The sequence below is a fragment of the Grampus griseus genome, assembly GCF_964374135.1.
Source record: "Grampus griseus genome assembly, chromosome: 4".
In the NCBI taxonomy this organism is placed as follows: domain Eukaryota; kingdom Metazoa; phylum Chordata; class Mammalia; order Artiodactyla; family Delphinidae; genus Grampus; species Grampus griseus.
Genome location: NC_138997.1, coordinates 123,988,146 through 124,011,116, shown reverse-complemented (window position 1 = coordinate 124,011,116; position 22,971 = coordinate 123,988,146). Strand labels below are relative to the sequence as shown.

The 22,971-nt window shown below is 42.1% G+C and overlaps 1 protein-coding gene across 1 annotated transcript in view; it reads left to right on the top strand.

Annotated features, from left to right (window-relative positions):
- The first annotated feature begins 2,196 nt into the window (after positions 1-2,196).
- Positions 2,197-22,971, top strand: part of NDNF (neuron derived neurotrophic factor) — a 37,933-nt gene continuing 17,158 nt past the window's right edge. The window contains exon 1 of the mRNA XM_082652851.1: positions 2,197-2,309. The gene's annotated coding sequence lies outside the window, so the exon portion shown is untranslated. The remainder of the gene's footprint in view (positions 2,310-22,971) is intronic.

Here is a 22,971-nt window from a genome sequence, read left to right as displayed (position 1 = left end):
TCTATTTGTCTTCCACCATGATTCCAGAGGTAACTTTCCAAAACTCGTATGTGATGACATTTGAAAACCTTAAACTCTGTCCTTGCTTAAAACCCTTAATAGTTTCCCAACCACGTACCACCTCCAGAAAGTTCTGGCTCTCTGGGCCTGTAGTGTGTGGTGTGGCCTGGCCTTGCTTGCTTCAGCGGCAATTCAGCCACATCTAACTTCTCCCAGTTCCCAGGACACACCGTGTACTTTGACACTTTTCTAACCTTTTCACTTGCTTCTCTCTGTTTGTGGAAGTCCTTTCCTCCCCCATCCTTGTTTGCCTGGCATTCTCTTCCTCATGCTTCAGAACTCTACACTAAAATCTCTACCAAGAGTAACTTCTAAAGGGGAATTAGCTGCTTCCCTTTCCATGCTCCTACAGGAACAGGTACAAACACATATTATAGCACTAATCACATTTTCATTGATGCCTCTGTCTCCCCACAAGGCTATAAACTTCTTAAAGGCCCAGCACTATGTCTTACCTTGAAATCTTGGCACTGAGACATGTATGGTACACAGCAGGCACTTAATAAATGTTTGCTAATGAGTTCTCCAATGACCTGTTTGGGGCCATACCTCAGAAGTGCAGAAGCCACTCTTCCAGAACTTCTGAGCAGAGATCCAGAGATCCCTTTTTCCTACCTCATTGTCTCATCTGCTAAAAACGTTTGCACAGTGATCTCAACGTCGCTTTTAGCGCTTAAAAATTCTAAGGCTTTTATAAAGCGATTTTGTGGAGTAAATCGGTTTCATAAATCCACCTACTGCAGTGTTCTCATCCAGGAGCCACAAAACTTAAGGAGCTGCATTGGGCTGCCCTCTGTGACCAGGTATTTAACAAGAATATTACCTCGGTAAGGTTGATTTTCATCTTGTCTTCATTTTTCTGTGGCAACGAGAAGCGGGCAAGTATTTTTCCTGCTTTCATTCCTGACACTATATCTTAATAAACTATATGTTCTGAGAACTTAAAGTGCAAGGGTCTACAAACCAGGTTAGCCGAAAACTAGGTTCGAAGTTGCCAAAGTGAGGTCACTAAATCACTTAGTCCCGCCCAGCCTCCGCCCTCCCGCAGCCTTTTCCTGCGCCCAGGCCAGGTTGCAAATTAGGTAACTTCTTATCATAATTACCTAGTCAGCCTTAATGGCTTCACACACTCCGCTCAGTCTCTCTGGTCCTGCAGGGCCGCTTTTCAATTGTTAAAACAGCTGCTGAGTTTCAAACCCGAGGAGGCTCGGAGTGCGCAGAGGGGGAAGCGCTCCCCGGCTGAAGGCTGTGGTAGGCAGGCGGCCGGGTGAAAAGTGGGACAGGAATGCACAGTTTGCACACTCTGCTTCCGCCTCCAACCTCTCCATTTAGCTCGTCTCCCCACCCCGCCCTCAAATTAACCCGAGTTCCCCCTTATTGTGCACCCAGGTCTCCCAGACAGGGCGATGGTCCCGTTATGCGTCTCTCTTGGTTTCGTAGCTTTGAGGGGGTCTCGGTGGGCCTCCCTCTGCTTCCCCGCAGCTGTCTGGGAGGTACGGAGGGGAGTACGCCCCCCGCGACGCCGCCCGCGAGGGTCCGTTTGGGAGGGGGGGGAGGGTGTGTGTGTGCGTGTGTGTGTACGCGCGCGCGCGCGGTGGCGCGCAGCGGGAGGGAGGGAGGAACGGAGCGGGAGGCAGCGGGCAGAGAGGGAGGGGGCGGCGGGCAGCGGTGGGGCGGGAGGGGAGCGGCTCCGGGCTTCAGCAGTGACACTCGGGAGAGATCACACACTCCCAGCTCCGAGCCGCGAGAGAGCGGAGCGAACCGAGCCGCTCACACGCCGCCGCCCCGTGCGCCCAGCTCTCCCCGCGCGGCGCTCCAGCCTGGAGCCGGTGCCCTGAGCGGCCGCCCGTGGAGCCCGCGCCGGCTCCCCTCTCAGCTGCAGCATCCTCCCGCCGCCCGGCCCCCGCACTCTCCCTGCCTTTTAAAAGGACCTTCCGCCGCTCCCTCGCTCTGCCCCGGGATCCCCCCAGTTCTGCGCTTCTCCCCGCGCCACTTCGCAGCAACTTCGGCGGCCGCGCGCCGCCAGCCCTCGCCCGCCTTTGAAGTTTGCAGCGCCGGCCGCAAAGTTGGGACACTTCGGCCCATTTCATTTTTCTCCTTTATCCGCTTCCTCCTCCACCCACCTCCCCCAAGTCCCTTTGGTTCCTGAGTACTGGTGCTTAGCATCTTGGCCGGAGCCGGGGACGTGGCCCCATCACACCTCGGGAAGGGATATTTCCTCTTCCCCGCAGGAAAACATTTTTTGTAAGGTAAGTTGCGAGAGAAAAACCCCCGACGTCCGACGCCTTAGCCCGCCACCCGAGACCTGGCGCAAGAAGCGTTCGCACCCGAGGGCTCGTCTGGGATGGGGGTGGAGGCGCGCGTCTCCTCACTTGGTGGGGCCCCGCTAGGTTCTCGGTCACAGCAGGGCGAGGGCGCCGGCTCCCGAGGAGCCGAGGGCGTGAGGGGCGTGGAGCAGGTCTCCCTCAGTTCTCCAGGCTGGCTTCGTGGCTGGGCGGCCCCAGCGGTGCTGGGAGGAGACGCAGAGAGTGCATAGGCCGGGGGCACGGGGTCCGGTGCCCAGGGGGCGGCGGAGTCCGGGGAGCCGCCCCCGAGCCCTTATCCCCGACTCGGCCTGGACACTTTCTTTGCCCGCCCGCCGGGAGGGCTGCTGCCTCCCTCCCCTGGTTCATGCCCTCCGCCGGCCGCTGGAGAAAGCCTGCGGGGCTGGTGGGGTCTTGCAGGGCGCGTCTGCGTGTGAGGCGAAAAGCGAGAAGTCAGGACAGCGCGCGGGGCTCGCCCGCCGGCGGGGCGGCGCAGGTTCCTGGCGGGCGGTCCGGAGCCGCTCAGCCCCCGGGGGCGTTGGGATCTCGCCGGCCTCGCCCGGCGGACCCCCCACCGCTCTGGCTCCTCGTTTGCCCTCTGCGTGGTAGGCGAGCAACGTTAGAGAAACTTCCTGGAGCTCAGCGGGGTGGCCTGGGACCCGATCCTACTTGTACCGGGAAAGCAGAGCGGCCACCAAGGGGACGCTCCTTCCCGCCCCAGCTGGAGCGACAGGGCATCCGGCCGTAGCACCGTCTATGAGGGAGTCTGGCGCTGCCTTCAGGACTGCAGGCGGGGCAGCTCTGACCCTCAGGAATCCGAACGATTGGCTCTAGGTCCCAGCTGTTCTCTTGGGGGCACTTCGCAAACTGCTGAATTTGGGGTGCTGTTTCGTTTCCTCGTGCGCCCTTCCTACCCCTTCCTCGCTGCACACTCCCGCCCCCAGAGGTCGAGGCGGGAGAATTCCCCGCAGCCCCCAGCCCCCGCTCCGCGCGGGTCGCCAAGGCCCCTGGAGCTCACCGCGGGCACCTCGGCGCTGCCGCTGAGCTGTCCTTCGGGTCAGGTCGCGGTTCCTCTCCCGGTCCCCTTCGGGGCGCTGTCCATCTCCTGCTCTGTAAAAGCAGTTCCCTGAAACCACCAAGACCTTGAGCGGGAAATGAACCTGAGAAAATGTTTCTGGGTTGGTTTGTTTGTGTGTTTTTAACAAAGTTCTTTTTAGCAACTTAGCTGGGTTGTAAATGTTTATTCCTCATCCCTCGATCCCGCTAAATCACGCAAAATACATATGTGTATATATTCATTTCGTTGCTGATCGCTCCGAACACGCTACCCTCTCTTCCCCCCGCACCCCTCCTCCTCCTGCCTCGTTTCCTGAACCCTTTTTCTTTTCTGAAGGAGGGAATCTCCGCACCTCCTCCTCTCTTCCTCCCACCCGATCCCTGAGCGCCTGTGAGAACCAGGGGAGTAATCAATGGAAATAAATAGGACCCCGCTCCATTCTCCGCCCCCTTCAAACAAGTAAAATCCTCCCTGGGCTTGCAGAAGTAGAGATAAAACATCCCTCCCGAGGGAGCGGTTTTGAGGATTTGATGGGATTGAATTGTGTTATTATCCTGAAAGACGTGATGGATGGATGCGAGAGCAAATATGCGTGCAGAGCAGAGGGTACTGAGGGCGATCAGTATTTATTATTACTCATTATCGTTTATTAAGAGTGATAATAAGGCCGTAACCCTGGCTGAAGACTATGTTTATATTTGGTTTTAATTTTACGTCAGTCTCTTATTACAGTGGTTTCAGAAAGTGAAAACACCAAAAGGGTATTAATTCCTCACACTCATGCTGCACATGGAATTAATCAATGTCAGAAAGATACTGTCGTTTTACCAAAGTTTTAACCCATGAACTTTTATAAGGTTGCAGTCTTATAAATGTCCTCATTTGCCTCAATCTGTCTCCTTAAAGTTCAAAAAACTTGGCAACATAATTAATTATGGTCCCAATTCCCATTTTCAATCTAAACCTATATTCAGGATTATATTAAACTATCCCATCATTTATCCTTTAAAAGTGACTCTGATGAGTTTAAATTCTTGGATGGGGAGCTGGGAATGAGGGCCCCAGAAGTTAGAGAAATTAATACTATTTCAGATTTCTCTCAAAAATCCTTCACTAATTCCTTTAAAAAAAAAAAAGAAAAGAAGAAATTACAAGTTTTTTTCTCTGCACAGTTCTTAACTTCAGCGAATCTACTTAATCTTTACCACACACTGGGAACATAACAGCTTGCAGCTCTGTCTGTATCATTGTTTTCATTTTTATGTCAGGCTGTTTTATTCATTAACCTGTATGTCGAAGTCACAGGCTCAGCGTGACAGTAACACTCTGTTTTAATTAGTAGCTATCATAAAAAAAGAAGCTAGAACTCTGTAATGGGCCTAAATTGGTATGAATTATGTGTGGTTTAAATTACGCATTTATTTCAGCAGAAATGAAACCATGAATATAAAACATCTTTTAATCACTTGCAGATACAGCTTTTATCTCTTTAAAATGTAGCAAAATATATAATTGAAAAATACCCTTGTAAGAATGAGGGAAGCCCCCGCCCTCAGTTTATTTGTCCTGGGTTTATTGAACATCCGTGTGGTGAAGTATGAATGTTAAAGAGTAAAGAATAATGGCATGCTGAGGGAACGCTACATTCGAAGTAGCCACAGTGGGTCAGTCTTCAGATAACTTAATGCAGCAACTTTTTCAGTCGGCTTCATGAGCCTGGTGATTCAGATTTTAGTTTCCTCACTTGGATTTACTGACCAGGCTCTCTGTGTGATAGTGGGGGAAATGTGTTGTAAAGCTCCGACAAATTATTTGAAATAAAGGGGGGAAAGGTAGAAATAAAGCATAAACTGTCTGTTATCTTCCTATGTTCATTTTTCTATTCAGTCTATCTAGACGTCAGAATTTTTATTTTAAAACCGACTGTGTTTTTGTTGTCATTGTTAGGACAGAACTTATTTTGCATTTTGCTATGATGGATGAGTAGATATTGGAAATGGAACGGTTGTGCCTGAACTAACAGATAGTGTGGGAGTAGTGTGATTCCACATAATTTGCATTGATTGAAATTATTGTAATCCCTCTTCCTTAGTTTTCCCAATGATTATGTGGTTGATTCTAGTAACCAAGCAGGGTTCTCTGACACTTACTTGTTCGTTGTCTTCTTGTCAGGCGTTGCTTTGGGCACCAGCGCATCCGTAGTAGCAGCCTTGTATTAATGAAACTTGCCAGGGTCAGTTGCCATCAGCCATTCACCAGAAAGAAGGCATTTCCTATGATCTGTACTGGGTCAAAGGCAAGCGTAACCTGCAAGAATCATTCAGAGTATTCATTTGACCTTGAAATGATATCGAATACCTCTAAATATTTATTTTGGAACGATTATTCTGAAGAATGTAATTTACTCTTCCCCATTGGTTCACAATCATTTAGCAGAAGCAATAGCTTTAAAAGTTACGGTTGAATAGTCAGTCACACCAGGTCTGTGCCTTGAAGACTGATTTTAAAATTAAAGTCCTCCAGTATTTAAATACCCCATTTAAAACTACTTTGTGATTTAAGTCCTGAATTTAGGCTAAATTCTGCTTTATTTTCCCACTGTATTACAATGCAAATTGACACCCAGGATACACAGTGATGTTTCCACATTGTTAATTTCTACCTAGGAAGAAAAGTAAATACTGCTGTTGTTATTGTGGTTAAAGAAAAAAAAAGAGAATCGTATAGTATGACATGGAAAAACAGAATTGCTAATATTTTATTGAATTACACAGTGGTATATTGACCATAAATTCAGTTATATTGCTGGGAAAACCAGCACCCTTTTAGTGTGAATCTGTGGTTTGGTTGTGCGTACAGACTTATGTATCTATTGCCACTTCTGAGATGACACCTGAGATTTGCTGTTCTATATCCCACCAATGCCCAAACCAGTATAGGAAGCAGGTGGTTTCGTGGCTGCTTATTTCCTAAACACGCTTCTTAAACCCAAAGATGCTATATCTGCACCTTTCCCCTTCGTTTTGGTATTTTACCAAAAACTGCAAACCAACAAATCCACACATTTTAGTCTTTTGAGATATTTGGAACACGTGAAATATATAATTTTAATTCACCCCAAATAAAAAAGGCATTGCTTGCTTTGCATTTTAAAAAGTAAGAGTGAAGCATTTGATCAGTATGGAATAAAAGCAAACTAGCAATATGTTTCTGCAGACTTTTCCCTTTGGGATGAAGAATCAGATTTGACCACAGAACAGCTGGATATTGGGTCCTGTTACAATGTCAATTTTTTAAAGAACTCATCAAGCTAGATTTGATTTAAAATTAACTTTAAAGTCTGCAGACCTCAAGTTTATAAGTATAGAAACTTCCAAAATTACATGTTATTACTCCTTCAATAAGTTCCGGATCCTTTGGAAACTGATTTATTTTAGTAAGTTGGTGAATAGTTTTTGGTTTTCATTTGTTAATTTTTTCCTGTAGCAAATTTGGACATGACATATATTTACTGTTTCATATATCTCTCTGAATTATTTATTTTTAGTTTCACTTGTAAAAACTCTGAAATGAATCTTTTCTTTGAAAAAGAAAAATGTGGCAGAATGCATATGGTTATCAAATATCTCTTTAAATTATTCTTTTGAAAGAATTTGCTGCCTTTTATATAGTTATGAGAAAAGAAAAAACATTTTTAGAAGTAACGGGGTTATATAAAGTTTGGAAGGAACACAACAAAAAACATGATTACACATGATTGAAAATCAGTTCATTTGAGTGGAACTCTTACACACGGCCTCTGCAGTGTGGAGATTTTATATATAATAACCAAATAACAAAAAAATCAAGTTATGCACTCGTGTCTGTTTTCTAGTTGGAATGATTTCACACAATAGCACAAGTAGGGGAGACCAACTGAAGTAAATGGTGACTACGTAAGATTTTTGTCTGTTAGTGTTTCTTCTCCCTAACATGAAATCAGGGTAAACGCCCTCTTCTTCCAGCTGTGTGATCAAAGAGCCTATATTCCACAATCTAAAGACATAGCCAAAAAATATGGGCTATATTCAAATGGGTGTTTTACCAACAACAAAAGATTATCATAAGTACATCTTGTTCGCTGAGGCATGTCCTTATATACACAGATCTAAGTAAAGTATAAGACTGAAATTTATCATTTTCTAAAATAATTAGTAAAAACTGAACCCATAATTAGAAAGATCTGTGAGGTGTGACACCTTTTTGAAATTACCATGATTATTTTTAAAGTTATAGAAACTATGACCAAGTGTTTATATGCAAAGATAGATAATACCATATCTAGACAGTTGACAAAATGATAAACATTGTGGTAGTTACTTGGAGATATTATGTTTAAAAGGGAAAAATCTAATGTAAAAGGGCTTGATTTATTTAGGATTAATTTCTCCAATATAGGTGCCTCTTGGAGTATAGATGGTTACAATTTATAGCACATCGCCGTGAAAAGTAAACCCTAGCAATGCATGTGAACCTAGGAGATGGCTTTGATTACTCTCTTTTGTTCAGGTCATATGTACTCTAAGCCCATAGGCCTTGCCAAGTGTAACATTATGCATTTTATTCCAGTAATAAAATGTGTTTCTGATTAAATTATCAGTCATACCAAACACACACACATACACACACACGAACATAAATGTACTTGATCCTTCTTAGTTATCTTGTTTAAAATACATTTAAAGGTAAATAATAAATACTAGTATATCTATCATGATTTAAATCTAAATATTGTTCATATGTTGATAGCACTCAGTAAATGTTGTAATTTCATATTAGATTACAGCATTCACTAAAATTCACTGATATTATCAAAAGCTTCAAATAGAGATTGATTCAGAAGTAACTGGATCCTGTAATTGAAGAGATATTTGTTGCCAACAGTGGTGACAGAGATCAGAAACAGCAGTACTGGCTAAAACACCTGGCCAACTGAGAAGAGACAGCAATCACTTACCTCTTGGCCTCTCCAAGTCTCAGTTCTAGGGCTGATCCTTCAAAATTTGCTAAAATTGCTATGAGGGACTTCCCTGGCAGTCCAGTGGTTAAGACTTCGCCTTCCAATGCAGGGGGGTGCAGGTTCGTTCCCTACTGGGGGAGCTAAGATCCCACATGCCTCACAGCCAAAAAACCAAAACAAAACAGAAGCAACATTGTAACAAATTCAATAAAGACTTTAAAAATGTTCCACATCAAAAAAATTCTTTAAAAAAATTGCTATGAAAATATATTACTTTTTAATGGAAAAATAAAACTGCCTCTTAAATAGGAGATGCAAATTTAACACTCTAACAATTGCAGTAGCAGGATTAGGTACTAGTAGATGAACCAACAGACGGGTCTCCTGAGAGACGGCCTAAGAGGTATTGGGACCCTGCCCCAAATGTCAGTATGGTCTCTCATGGTACTAAAACACCACCTAAAAAAAGATGATTTTTCATTTTTAAAGTAATTTTGTTTTTCAGTGTCCCCTATAAATATGAAAATATCCCCAAGATGGGAAACAGCGTAAGCTGCAATTGGCCAACATCTTCCAAAGATGTTAATGGCTAGATAAAGCCAGATTGAAATGAGGCTAGTTTTAGACAGAATTTTAGAGAGGAATGATGTATATCTTGGGCTGTCTTAGCCTCTCCTTCTGTAGACAACCTACCCTTAGTATGTACCTGTTCTATGGTCTCTTCCTCTAGTGATCGATTCTCAGTTTCCTATACTCTAGTATAAGTTATACTCAGGGCCAGCTTCATGGGCTGCAGTTAGGAGGAACCCCTGTGCTCAGTTGAGTAGTCTGCTGTTGTCATCTTGAAATTCTTAATTTATGAAAAAGAAATCTTGCATTGTGTCCCACAAATCATGGAAGTCACCTTCATTGTCCTTTGGTGTGAATTTAAGACAGAATCTTAATGTCAAGGAATTGGAAAGGACATTTGAGGTTATTTTTGCAAGGTTGGGTCCAGTGAATATTTGATTTAAAAACATGTCTTTAACTAAAATGAAAGAGACAGGATACTTCTTTAAACAATTGAGGTAAAGGTTTCCCATTGCCTCCAAAATTATACTGAGTAGTTATCCAGCTTCCAATAGTGTCAGTCTTGTAAAGCAAAATTCCCTAAAACAGAGTGTCCTTTTTCCCTCATTACAGAACACACGGTGTCTCATTATGATGAAAGGAGAAAATATCAGATGCTTTATTTATATTTACTTTTATGTATAAAGAAGGAAAATGTTTTGTTAATATTATTTTCAATGTATCTATTGAAAAAGGCACTCTCAGCATATCAGATGGTCATTGAACAATAAAAACAACATGGCAGAGGTGACAGCTTCTATGACGTAAAAAGACAAAGTAAAAATGACATTCTAATCAGCTTTTACGGGAAGTCAGCCCTCGCCACAGATTAACTAGAAAAAAATTTTAAATATACAATTTCATCCACTATAATTAATTATGATACTTATTCCAGTATAGAATGCCTTAAGTTATTTTATGTAAATGAAATATATCTATATATTTTAATCAGAATTCTAAGAGATTTGGAGACAACCCATTACAGAGCCAGAGGTCTTGAAAGGAGGTGGACAGGTAGCTGGAAGAACCCTCAATTAAATTAGCCACCATTATCTTCAAGGGTATTCTTAGTTATTTGTACAAACATTTCATAAGTCCTCTGTTATCGATAATTAGATATTATACTCCATTATATTCTGAAATTTCAGTATTTTAAGAGTTAAAAAAAGTTATCTAACCTTCTTAATGCTCTCATAAAAATGTATATTGTGTTACCTTTTGAAATTTTTATTTGAAATTTTATTAGTTTTCAGTATGGTTAGTTATTAACTGTGTTAAAGTTGTTTCTGTGCTTTGGGTTTCACAGAGTGAATGGAAAAGATTCTGTTTACTAATAATATTATAGCCCTTGACTGTTTACAAGGTGCTTCCACATCCATCGTTTTCTTTCATCTTCACAGGAACTCAGTGAGGAAGTTATTATATCCTCTTTCTCCTGAGAAATCTGAGACTCAGTTTCGGATTAAAAGACTTACGGAAACACACACTTTTAAAATAAAGTGATAACTCTTTGATTTTAGAAGGAAAGTTGATAGAAATGTCTAAAATTTTTTAATTTAGATTAATTGCCAAATTAATTTGCAAGGACACAATTTGCTTAGAATTTTTTTAAATATAATGATTCAAAAATATCATCAATTTAGTCTAAATCCACAAGACTTTAATCGTAAGCTTTTTATGTGCTACATGTTTGTTTGTTTGTTTTGATATTAGTTAACGTATTACGGAATCTTTTAGGGGAAAATGATTACGTTTTCCAGTTTTAAATCATTATTTAAGGTCATGCCTAAACAACTTTTCTTTGAGAATAAACACATTCTAGTTGAAAATAACACAAAGGTCCAGCAAGGATAAATAGAAAAACAATGCCCCACACCTGTCCTTCTAGAAGGTTAAAGACTTTTTTTTTAATAAGGAGAATTTTTGAAAGTGAAATGGGGTATCGATTTCTGACTATATGTGTAAGTTCTGGTGTAAACCTGCCCCACCTCCCCACAATCCCAACCTCTGTTTTCACAGATTCTACCCCAATCACAAAAGGCAAAGTAGTTCATCACTTTGCTTTATTAAATCTACATATAGCCATGGAATCAATTCTTGAAGGCAAATCTCTTTTCCTTTCTTCAGCCTTCCTCTTATGGTCTCACTGACCAGCCATCCAACCCTTGGTGTTAAAATGCCCTAAGATACGCTATTGGTTGCATCTGATGTGTGTGTGTGTGTGTCTGTGTGTAAGTGTGTGTGTATAACAAACAAAGTCTTTAACATACTTTAGAGACAAGTTGTCTGGAAAAGGAAACAATAAAACATTTTCCTCAGAAAGTGGAGACTAATAAGAAAATTAGGGATTAAAATTGAGTTATAAGTGTATTAGAGGCATATAACCTATGATTTTGACACATATTCCAAGTATATGTGGCAGGTATAGTACTGAAAAATCAATAAGCTACAGAATCCCTTTTAAAATTAGTAGTAATTAATAGTAATTAGTAGTAATTAATAGTAATTAGTAGTAATTAATAGTAATTCACACTACAGTTATTCCATTAATAATGTGACATTTTTGAGAGGTAAGATTTCAAGTTAGTTCAGTGCTAAGATTGTTTTAAACAGTGATTTCCCAAAAACTTGGATGAAATTTTATTTTTCAATGGAATAATGAGAGCTATTATAGACATATATGATAAGATATTCCAAATATCCAAAAAGTTTAAAGCCCTTTAAAACACAGTGAGGAATAAGTAAGTTCAGACAATGAAAGTATTTATACACACCCCCATATTAACACTTCAGCCACCAGATTCAGTCTATAATTGAAAAAATGTCTCTACATTTAAAGTTTATTCACACTTACAAAGCAACGACCACAAAGAAGCAGTTTGGAAACATCTTTTCTCTTGGCAGGTTCTGTCTTGTAATGAGCACTGAACACTGTTGACCCCCAACACTCACCAGCTGCAGCCTTTCCTCAATGTTTCCCTTAAAAAGTTTTTAATAAGAATAAAAGCCACACCTACCTATACATCTTACTTTTCGGGGAGGAAAGGAATGAAGTAATTGTGGGTCTGAATACCCATATTGGGTCAGTATTTTGTGATTAGTCATCTCGCTAATTGTTGCAGGCTTATATGTTTGTATTATTTCATCATAATTTGCTATAAACTCTTTATTAAAAGTGACTGTGAGATCAGTCCACATCGTCTGCCTTTTGACTGTCCTGTTCTTCAATCATCTCTTAATCCAGGAATAATAATGCAGAACATCGCAGGGACTGAGCCTAACCCTCAACTCTCTGATCTCAGCACATGCATCTTAAATCCTTTGCTGGATCTAGTGCCTAAAAAGCTGGCGCACACTCACCTTTGAATCAGTTTTAATCCAGCTTTGTTTTTATTAAACAGTACTGATGTCCTCAGATAAGGCATACCAAGGATAACAAAAAGAATATTAAGAGTTTCTACTGTCTGTGTGGTTGTTTTTAAAAACCCAACATCTTGGCCTTTCCTCCGTGTTTCTAGTCAGTCTCTTATTAAATAGGAACCTAACCTTTTACCTGATAGATTAGGTAAATAAAGGTAGAATAATCTGATGCTGAAACTCCTTCTCATATCTTGTTTTAAGAGCGAGTCAAAACCTGTATCTTTTGCCATTGAATACAATTTTGCAACTAGTTGGGTAGCTGGATTATAGTATTTGTAAATAAATAGAGCCTTCTTTACTTTAAAAAGAGCATTCATGTCTATGATTTTTTAATCTTATAACAATCCTGGGAATAATTGTCTTCATTTTGTAGATGAGGAAACTGAGACTCAAAGAGATTGAGACTTGCTCCAAGAACGAAAGCCGATAATTATTTGGTCAGAACTTCTCCAACCCAGATCTTCTTACTCTCAGTCCAGTGATTGTTTTCTATTTTAAATAGAAATTTTGGCAGCCTTTTAACTGTCCCCAAACTTGAATAAATAAATTAATACATACATAAAAATTACATGACAGGGGGAGAATGGATAAGAATAAAGAACAAGCCAAAAATTAAATTCAAGTTTTTGTAAAAATATTCAATCCTGAATTGATAGGAACCCAAGATGTGGGAATAGTCACCTGAGACACTGAGACAGGAGACAGGAGGGTGAGACAGAGAAAGACAGGAGAGAATCTCTAAATTACTAAATTGTCAGGAACCAGTGTCCTTGGAGAATATTACCTCATCTGTCCAAAGACATGGCTCTAAGTTTATAGTTTGTTTTTGGCCTTGGATTTTAAGGCCAAACAGTTTGAAAACTTTAACTTATTTCTTTTTACAAGAACAACATACTCGCATGCCCTCCTTTTTTCTGGAAATAAGAATAATCTAGGGTTAAACCATTTTGACTCTTTGAGGTCCCTGGTATATCTAGCTCACTCATCTCTCTTTCGATTACGTTATCGTGCGTACAGTTATTTCTAAATCGCTGTTTTGATCTTGTCCTGGGCTTTGGCACCGGAGACCCCTTTAAATCCTCTTTGGTAGCAGACAAGCTCTAATGCTGTCATATCAAAACAACTGCCAGGGGAGAGGAAGGAGTAAAGCTTTAGGACCATCAGATATTTGGGAAAATATGGGATTGGGTCCATGGAACCACACCCCTTCCTAGTCTATGATATTTATTATTCTATGGTAATAATAAATAATTTCTTCTTGATAGCATTTATTTACTAGGACTGTATTTGCCAACTCCAGTATGTATCACTATATGAACAAATTAGAAACTTTGGAATAACTTTGAACCTTCTCACAATTTCCCAAATGGTAAATGGTCCACTTGTCCATTATTGGGCTTTAAGATGAACCTAGACATATTCCTCAAAGGCAATAAACCTGCCTGTCATTCTTTTTTTTAATTTAAAGGAGGTAGAGAAAAGAGAAAGCTGAGAAATTGTGTGGATATAATAATAGTTCTCAAGATAAGAGGAAGAGAGGATGTGGACAACCTCTATTTCACCCATGCTTCTCCCTAAATAGATGTTTAAAATGTTAAACTTTGGTAATGAATGAAAATTAGAAATCAGAAAGTTCAAACAGTGAAAATCTTGGAGATGAAAATCATAGTGCTGATCTTACCAGATTAATAGGATTGGAAGAGTCAGAGCTACTCAAAGTACCGTCCCTGAAATATCAGCACCTGCATCTCCAGGGAGCTTGTTCGAAAGGATGAGTCTCAGGGCCAACCCCAGACCTTTGGAATCAGAGTCTGCATGTTACCAGGGAGGCTGGGTGATTTGTGTGCATAATAAGGTTTCAGAAGCACTAGTCTGTACCACTCCTATTCTCTAATCAGAATGTATCCCAACCAAACATATTTTACGTGTTTACAGAAGACAGAGGCCTTCCTGAGTAATGCACTATGTTATTCTTACCAGGACATTCTTGTGTTCTTAAGGGCAAAAGAAATGCATCCTTATACGAAGTCCCGGCACTGCCTAGCACACACCATCTGTCTGTGGCAGCCACACCAGCAGATGTCTGTGATGTCCACCTCAAAAGATTAAAGATATTCTTCCCAACTTTTTAGGTTTCACACAGTAACTATTATAAGTTTAGCGCCCATAAAATTGTCAAAAGCATCCGTAACTTATTTCCTATTTAGCTTGTATTATCTCTTGTGAAGCAGATTCCATAAATCAGCAACAACAGTCAATTTTATTATTTTCATTTCCCTTTATTCGTTACACACTCATGAAACATCATGGGCATCTGCTAGGGGTTGGGTTCCGTGATCAGCATATCACTGTTGTAGAGAGAGAGCATGTGTCCTTGCCACCCTGGGGGGGGTGTCAAGAATACGTACAGAGAATTCAAAATGGTTTGCAATAGAAGTATGAGCGTGGAACATTTAGTGCACAACTAAATTTCTCTGTGGCTGTAGATGCTGGCGTCTTGAAGAATGAGTGGGATTTTGCCACCAGAGAGGGGGCAGTGGTATCCTGGCAAAGGAGGCGGGAGCTCCTCCGCGAGCTGGGAATGTGAACAGAGTGCGGGGAAGTTGTAGGAAGTGAGTTTGTAGAGTGAGGAGGGGCCTAAAGGACCTCGCATGCATGCCCTTCATTCTGTACTTCAAGGGAAGCCTCTGACTTTTTTTAAGCAGAAGAGTGAAACAGATTCCATTTAGAAAGGGGACAGTACAGTGCTGTGCGGCACGATTGAGCAAAGATGCAGGAAATGAGTATGAGAACAGTCAGGGGAGATGCAGTAAGTGGACAATTTGAGGCGTTGGCCGTTTGGTTAGAGGAGAGAGAGCAACTTTGAGAGAAGATGCAGCAGGGAGATCATCAGGACTTGATGGGTAACGGGACACGGGGATCAAAATATCAGATAACGTTGAGGTTCTAGTTTAGCTGCTGGCAGGACCGGGCTGCTGAGGTAATACTGATGTGCACTGATGTCAAGGTAGCCCTTCAGCAGCCTCAACAGGAGCTACTGTGCCCTTTCAGACAACAAACATGGAAACCAAGGCTCAGAGCAGTTCCGCTTACTTCATCTGCCCACAGTGGCAGTGGTACCCAGGGGTTTCGACAGAGGAAGGAACCCAGGTTCAGATTCGAGCCTGACTCCTGAGTCTGGCTTGGCGAGGCCAGCCTTGAGCCACTCCACACCGTTGAGGGTTGGGTGCCTGGGAAAGGAAGGAAGATGGGTCTGGAGCTAGCAATCAGCCTTGAGGGTTTGGCCAATAACCACCCCCAACTGCCTTGCACAGTTCAGAACATTTAGGGATTTTTCTGATGGGAGACATTTCTGATTACCTTCCTCTTCCTATAAGCTTCTTGAAAACAGTATAATTAAGCAAATATTTATTTAGTGCCTATTTTATGCAAGAACTAAAAAAGTCTATGCAGGGGATATAAAGAGTAAAAAAGTAATCTTGGTCTACGGGGCACTTTCTTGAGTAAATTCATGTTATGTAAGCCTCGTGAAGAGCTTTTTTTTAGGGACAAGAAAAAATATAAAAATAGCTATAATTCAAGTGAGATAAAGTACGGAAGAATCAAAGTCTCTGGTTTCGCTGGAGGACTGTGATTCTGCCTTATCCGCCTCTGATGTCCCCAGGGAACTTACAATAGGCACTTAATAAACACTAGCTCATTTACTGACGGTGTACAGAGAGAGCTCAGATAACAGACCATCTAAGTAAACACCACCCCGCTGCAATCCTATTAAGAATCTCCCTGGGGAAAGTCAGGCAGCATCCTTCCTCTGTCAGAACACCTCCTCCTTTTTAAACTGCGCCTTCGCCCTTCAGTTTAATGGCTTTATCAGATAAATCCTTATTTTACTGAGTCCCAATGTCCTTCCCTATAATGCCGTGCCAACCACTGAGACTAGCTGGGCTAGCCAGAGGGCTTCAATCCCTCTTTTATCTGCTAAGGGGCCTTAACAATATTTGGTGTCACCCTTCCTAGCACACCCTGGGTTTAACATTGGCCAGTTGTCCCCCACCTGATGTGATTGTCACGGTCCTCAGTGCCTGTCTTCTGGTCCCCAAGGCTTGCCAGTGTGGAGGCAAAGCCTCTTGGGTGCTGAGGGTTGAAGTTAATGCACAGGTGAGGCAGATTCCCGGATGTGAAGCCCAGGAGATGAAATAGGTCCTTCCCCTCTGTCTTCCTCAGTTTCCTCATCTGTAAAAGATCCCTTCTAGTCCCAACATTCTGTGTCTCGCCATGGCTTATTTTCTCCATTCAAGTCCCTGCTGAAATGTCACTTCCTCAGAGAGGTCCTCCCTGACCACTCAGCCTAGAATCACGCTGTCCCCCCAGCTTGCCCCTCTCTGTGGCTCCCCTCCAGCCTCGTCACCAGTTTCATTTTCGTCATGGTGCTACTGCTCTCTGGAATCAGTATGTGTAGTTATTTACTTATTCATCATCTCTCTCTTACCCGCCAAAGTGTAAGCTTTGCAAGCATGAGAACCTCATGCACACATCTTGTTCACTACTGTATTTCTAGATATCAAGCGGTGCCTGGTACAGAGTAAGTGCCCCAAACTGTTTGTTGGATCAGCCAATGAGATCTGCATTTCCATCATGCTTGCTGTCCTAAAAAAACTTTCTGTTCTCATTGCCTTGTGGATGAGTACCGCTTTTTATTACATCACTAGAAGCTCTGTTATAAAACATTTCTTTGATCAAAACTTATGGAAGATGCAGCCCATGTGTTCAGCAGACATAGCTGGCAGAACTACCAAAGCAAGTTTTTTTCTTTTTAATTTATTTATTTTATTTATTTATATTTGGCTACGTTGGGTCTTTGTTGCTGCGCGTGGGCTTTCTCTAGTTGCGGCGAGCGGGGGCTACTCTTCGTTGCGGTGCGCGGGCTTCTCATTGCCGTGGCTTCTCTTGTTGCGGAGCACAGGCTCTAGGTGGGCGGGATTCAGTAGTTGTGGCACATGGGCTCAGTAGTTGTGGCTCGTGGACTCTAGAGTGCAGGCTCAGTAGTTGTGGCACACAGGCTTAGTTGCTCCGCAGCATGTGGGATCTTTCCGGACCAGGGCTCTAACCCGTGTCCCCTGCATTGGCAGGCGGATTCTTAACCACTCTGCCACCAGGGAAGCCCCCAAAGCAAGTTTTAAAACAGGTTTGTCCTGAGAACAGGACTATCTTTGAACTTGAATAATTTAAGTACCTGATTTTGTTAGTAGGGTAAATAGAACTAAAAAAGCCTTTTAGATTTTGAAGTTCCTTTGAGAAGGTAGTACGTCTGCCCTGAGATAGATGGAAAGGACATAAATAGTCAGGGTTGTTGCTGATGGATGAGTGATGAGCTTGATCACTTTTTAGAATCTTTTGTTCCTGCTACAGTATTTTGCTTTTGTCTTTTAGTTTTATCCTTGGTGTCACTAACACACAAAACCAGTAATGGTCTCATTTCAGAAGATGTAGTGATTATTCAGTTTGGCCCATCGGTCAATCAATATTTAGTGAACACTTAATTTGTGTATTACAAAATATCTGAAATGATTGCTAATTTTTCTCCCTTAGACTCTTATCTTTCAGAGCCTGGCGTCTGTCCTAATGACCCTGCCGAGGTCACATCTTTGCTTTCTCTGCTGCTTTTTCCTGCCTGTTGGTGAGCTCACGGCCTGCCTCTCCCTTGCCCACGCCTGTGTCGTCAACCTCCTTGTCATATTATCCCTCTGTCTTGGGATTCCTCTCGTGGTGCTGCTTGCCAGAAAAGTGCCTGGGAGCCTCTGCTACGTGACATTTGGCAGGTGTGGCTTCATCAGAAAGTTCATAAGTTTTATCTAGCCTATCCATTGGGACATAGCTTATAAAGGGGTCTGATCATATATGCCAAATGGCAATGGTTTCTTGTCAAATTTTCTTCATAACTTCTGTATCTGTCTTTCTTCGTTTCCTGCGCACTTACCACAAACAACCCCTTACCAGAAATTTTGACAAAATAGTTGACCTCATGCATCCTTTCCTTTGAAGCAACTACTGGTGTGTGTGTGTGTGTGTGTGTGTGTGTGTGTGTGTGTGTGTGTGTGTGTTGCCTTTCCCCAGTATGTCTCACCACCTTCCCTGTATCCGGCGGATCCCATTTCCCACCCTAACAACTGAACTCCTGCTACTTCCCACCTTGGCCTGCGCTCCTTTATGTTTGTCATAACACGAAGAGAACACCTTCCTCTTTTCTCCTCTTTTCTAATACTTTATCCAGTATAAGAATTAGCTTTCAAAAACTGCATCAAGATGGGCAGCAACTCAAAAATTATTTGATGCCAGCTGGAAATTCTGCTTGACTCATCTCATTTCCCTCTGTTTTCTTCCATCTCTTCATTACTTAGGTTTTGTCATTTTATTGTACCTGTGTTACTATAATCAAGGTGTTATCTTCGATTCCTCTCTTTTCCTCACTTCTTACCTCCAACTCACCTGCACATTCTGGTGGCCCTGCCTGTAAAACATATTCCCAATCTCTTCACTACTGTCCATCTCTGCCACGAGGTTTAAGCCATCAGCATGTCTACCGTGGACAACTGTAGTAGCCTTGCCTTCATCTGATCTTTCTGCTTTTACAGAGATGAGCTTGGTTTTTGCTTTGACAATGATCCCTTCCCTAAAACCCATTTTCTACACAGTAGACAGAGTTACACCGAAAAACCATGGACCAGATCACGGTCCTGGCCTGCTTAAAGGGCCTTCCATCACACTCAGGATAGAATCCTAACTCCTTCATATGGTCTGCACGGCTGTGTGTGATCTGCCCTTTGACCTCCACTCTGTTCCACACTGATAGCCTTTCCTCTCCATAGTGCCCCAGGCCTACTGCCAACTTAGGGCCTTCACACCTGCTGTTTCTCTGCAGGAATGCTCTTTTCCCTGCCATTTGTTTCACTGCTTCCTTTCCTTCATATCTCAGAGTAAATGTCATTTTCTCCAAGAAATCTTCTCTAAATATACCATCTAGAGTGGTCCTCACCACACTATCTTTCACACAGGCATCTTTTAATTCTCTGCATAGCAATGACTACCAGCCAATAGTGCTTTCTGACTTATGCATCTGTGTCTTGCTATGACCCCCATGAGAACATGGATTCATGAGATCATCCCTGGCCCCAGAAGAGGGCCTTGCATGTAGCAAGGACTCATTACATATATGTTAAGTAATAAAATAGTGAATGAGTGATACGGACATGATTGGACTCTGGTGTCTGGGTTGTGTAACTTTTGTCTTTATGAGTAGATTATAAATTCCTAGCATATTTCTTTTGAGCCCTTATGTCACCTACTTCAGTTTAGAATATGGAGTCAGTGCTTGGAAAATTCTTATTCTCTTGATTTTTAGCTCTTTTGACCATATTTAGTTTTTGGTATCCTAAGAAATCTATGGAGTATCTTACTGAAAAGTTCCCTTCTTGAATAAAATAACTGTAAAAATATCAAATCTATAATTCATATACTATAGTCCCAACCTCCAGGAGGTCTACAACAACTCACCTCCAGTGTTTTAATGATTATTTCCAAGAAAGTAGAATTGGGTTTACTTGCCAGTAGAATTTCACATTAATATTCTTCTGTAGTGTTACCATGGCTGTGGAAACCCTTTCTCAAGGTTAACCTACAACAACAACCATTCAATACATGAAATGGATGGACATGTTTCCGTAAAGGTAGGTTGATTTTTCTTTACTTCTGTCCTTAACCTGTTATTTCTCATCTTAGAATTAGATACAGAGGAACCCAAGTTGCATTGTGTCCTTGAGGAACTTAGTTTCTGCCCTATGCTACCAGCTTTTGTGAGAAACAGGCTGAACTAACCCTAGACTCAGGGGCTCACAGCTACAGGGTACCCTGGAGAACACCTGGGCCAACAAGCCATCAACATGAATAGCTCTCCTGCCTGCAGTGGAAGTGTCTTGACTCTCAGTCTGTGATTTTTCCACTGAACCATGCTTCTTGACCTTGGGGGTGGCGGGAGGCTCTGTGTGGAAAAGAAGAGTGATCTTCAAAAAAGTAGCTTGTCTTGATGAAATATTTGTCCTTGCCTCTGCGGTCTTTCTCTGTGATCTTAGGGACATGATGTGAAATTTTAAGGACCCTCTTCAGAATGCAGTTCCCTGCTGATCTCTCTCCTAAGAATATTTTCTTCCTTACTTCTTACTAGACCATAAACACCTCAAGAGGAGAGTATGTCTTGTGTTAACTGGCACACCGTTCTGTGTCCAGCACATGGAGGGGGCTCAGATGACATTTGTTTACTGATGCAGTTCTACTTCTCTGCCTCAACTCCCTGACCTCCCCACCTCCATCTCCCTTCCCCAAATCTAGTTCATTCTTCTCCCTTCATCCTACTTCCACTCTGATTCCCATTCTGTCCTCACCAGCTCTCGGTGACTCTTCACTCCAACCCTGTTAAGCACTTATTATCTCAACTACCCTTTTCCTCTTGGTATGCGTTAGCTCACACTGGAGGGCACTTTTATGCATGATTAATGTCCGCTTGACTCGATGGTAGAGAGTGGGACGGTATGGATGTGTATTCAATATTGTTGTACTCTCAGTGTATTTTTGGCGTGTTTTACACAGCAGGGACTCTGCTGACCATGACGATTCACTTTTGAGGCTGATATGTGCTGCTGTTAGATGCTGCTGGTACATTGCCACGTTCCATCTTAGCTAAGTTTCTGTTGAGGATGGCGTGTGTCGTTTCTTAACTGCTTTGGAGAACATTGCACAGGAAGTCATTTCCATTTTGTTGCAGATCAACAGGAAATAAGGCTTAGTTGCCAAACTAAAGTAAGAAAAGCAAGCGAGCATATTCCTCCTCCCTTAGGGGCTTTCATTATTCCAGGAATCATTAGCTTCTCCCAAGACAGTGGAAATGAGCCCAGGTATCTCAATTGCACCTACAGAGGAAATTTGGAGAGGAGGAGGATATTCAGTATCTTGTTCCAGCTTTATTTTGCATTATCTTCTAAATTGCTTTTGAATTTATCATATCTTCGAATCACCTAACTAACAGATGCATTTTAGGAGATCTGCTCCTTCCTTTAGTAAAATGAGTGTGGCTTCCTGAATCAAAGACTACTCTCTATCTCTAGTACATTTATTTTGGCCATCTCTATTGTTCATGATTCTTTCCATTGGCATTAATTATGGTAGGAATACAGGGTCACTTCCTTTCAAACCTTATCCTCTTTCAAGCTGTTTTTATTATGTAGGCTTGGCCATCTTTTAAAATTAGAGTGCCCTAGCCTTGGCCCTGCTGTGAACTGCACACCATGAGGATCAGAGGGAAGGAGATGACAGAATGGAAACTGTATTCAGATCTTTGGCATGTTTTAATTTTACATTGCTTTTTCATACTAATTTAATTTCCTTCCAGAATGAAAGTTGGCAATTATTTAGAGAAGTGGTAGAGGAGGTTGGAATCATTGCAGCTGAAATGCCTGTGAAGGTCCCTAATCCATAGATTATTGACATAATGAACTCTAAAACCCTTAATAATCATTCCACTCTGTAATGACAGCCTGCATTTAGAGAGCTTTAGCCTATGTGTTCTGTGCCCAAGGCTGGCTCTGCTCTGTTGGGCTATAGGCGTTAGAAATATTGCAGCTCACCCAGCACGGGCAGGAAACCACTCCTTAGCGCAGACCAGAAGCCCTTGACTTCTACCTGCTTCTTTCACCCTTTTCAAATATGGAAACATACCAAACCACAGAATGCTCTATTTCCCTCAAATTTGCAACCATAGTAGAGGCTACTTGTATATTTATAGGAACAACCAACTAATTTCAGTTAACATTTTCATTGTTTGCAAAAGACGGCAGAACAAAACGACTTCTGGGAATTCAGCTTTTTTCACTTTTTTCTGCCTTGAGGGAATCTGTAGGTCCAGGCTGGACATTCTACTGCGTCAAGTGCACAGACAGACCCCCCCGCCCCCGCCCCCTCTCCTTGCTCACAGATCACATCCTGGCAGGCACGGGGGCCATCCCCCCCGACCAAGCCTACGTTTTTTTCTTTCTTTACAGCTAGATCAGATGCTTCAGATTTATTATCAGATGTGGCGTGGATGATTCAAACAAAAACAAATGCCCCTGAGTTTAAAAATAGAAGTGAAAAGACTAAATATTTGCACTTAAAAAGGAAAAGAAAACAACAGAAATCTCTGCGGCAGACCATTCCCTGAAATTATCCTCACTAAATTATAATCATGCACTTTCCACTCTCTGTAATTAAACATTAGATTTTATTTATTCCAGATGCATTTGTCTCAAGTAAATTCAGAACGCCCCGTCCTTCTTTTTGGTCATTGTAAGTTCATTTCATGTTTGTGGCCTACACATGATTGGGCGCATTGGATAGTTTTTAAGTGCATTTTAATGACTCTATGAATTTTCTTTTTAATTGTATGCTATGTGTGGCCTGTTTATCCTGATGAATCTGATTATTAAGTTTTATACCAT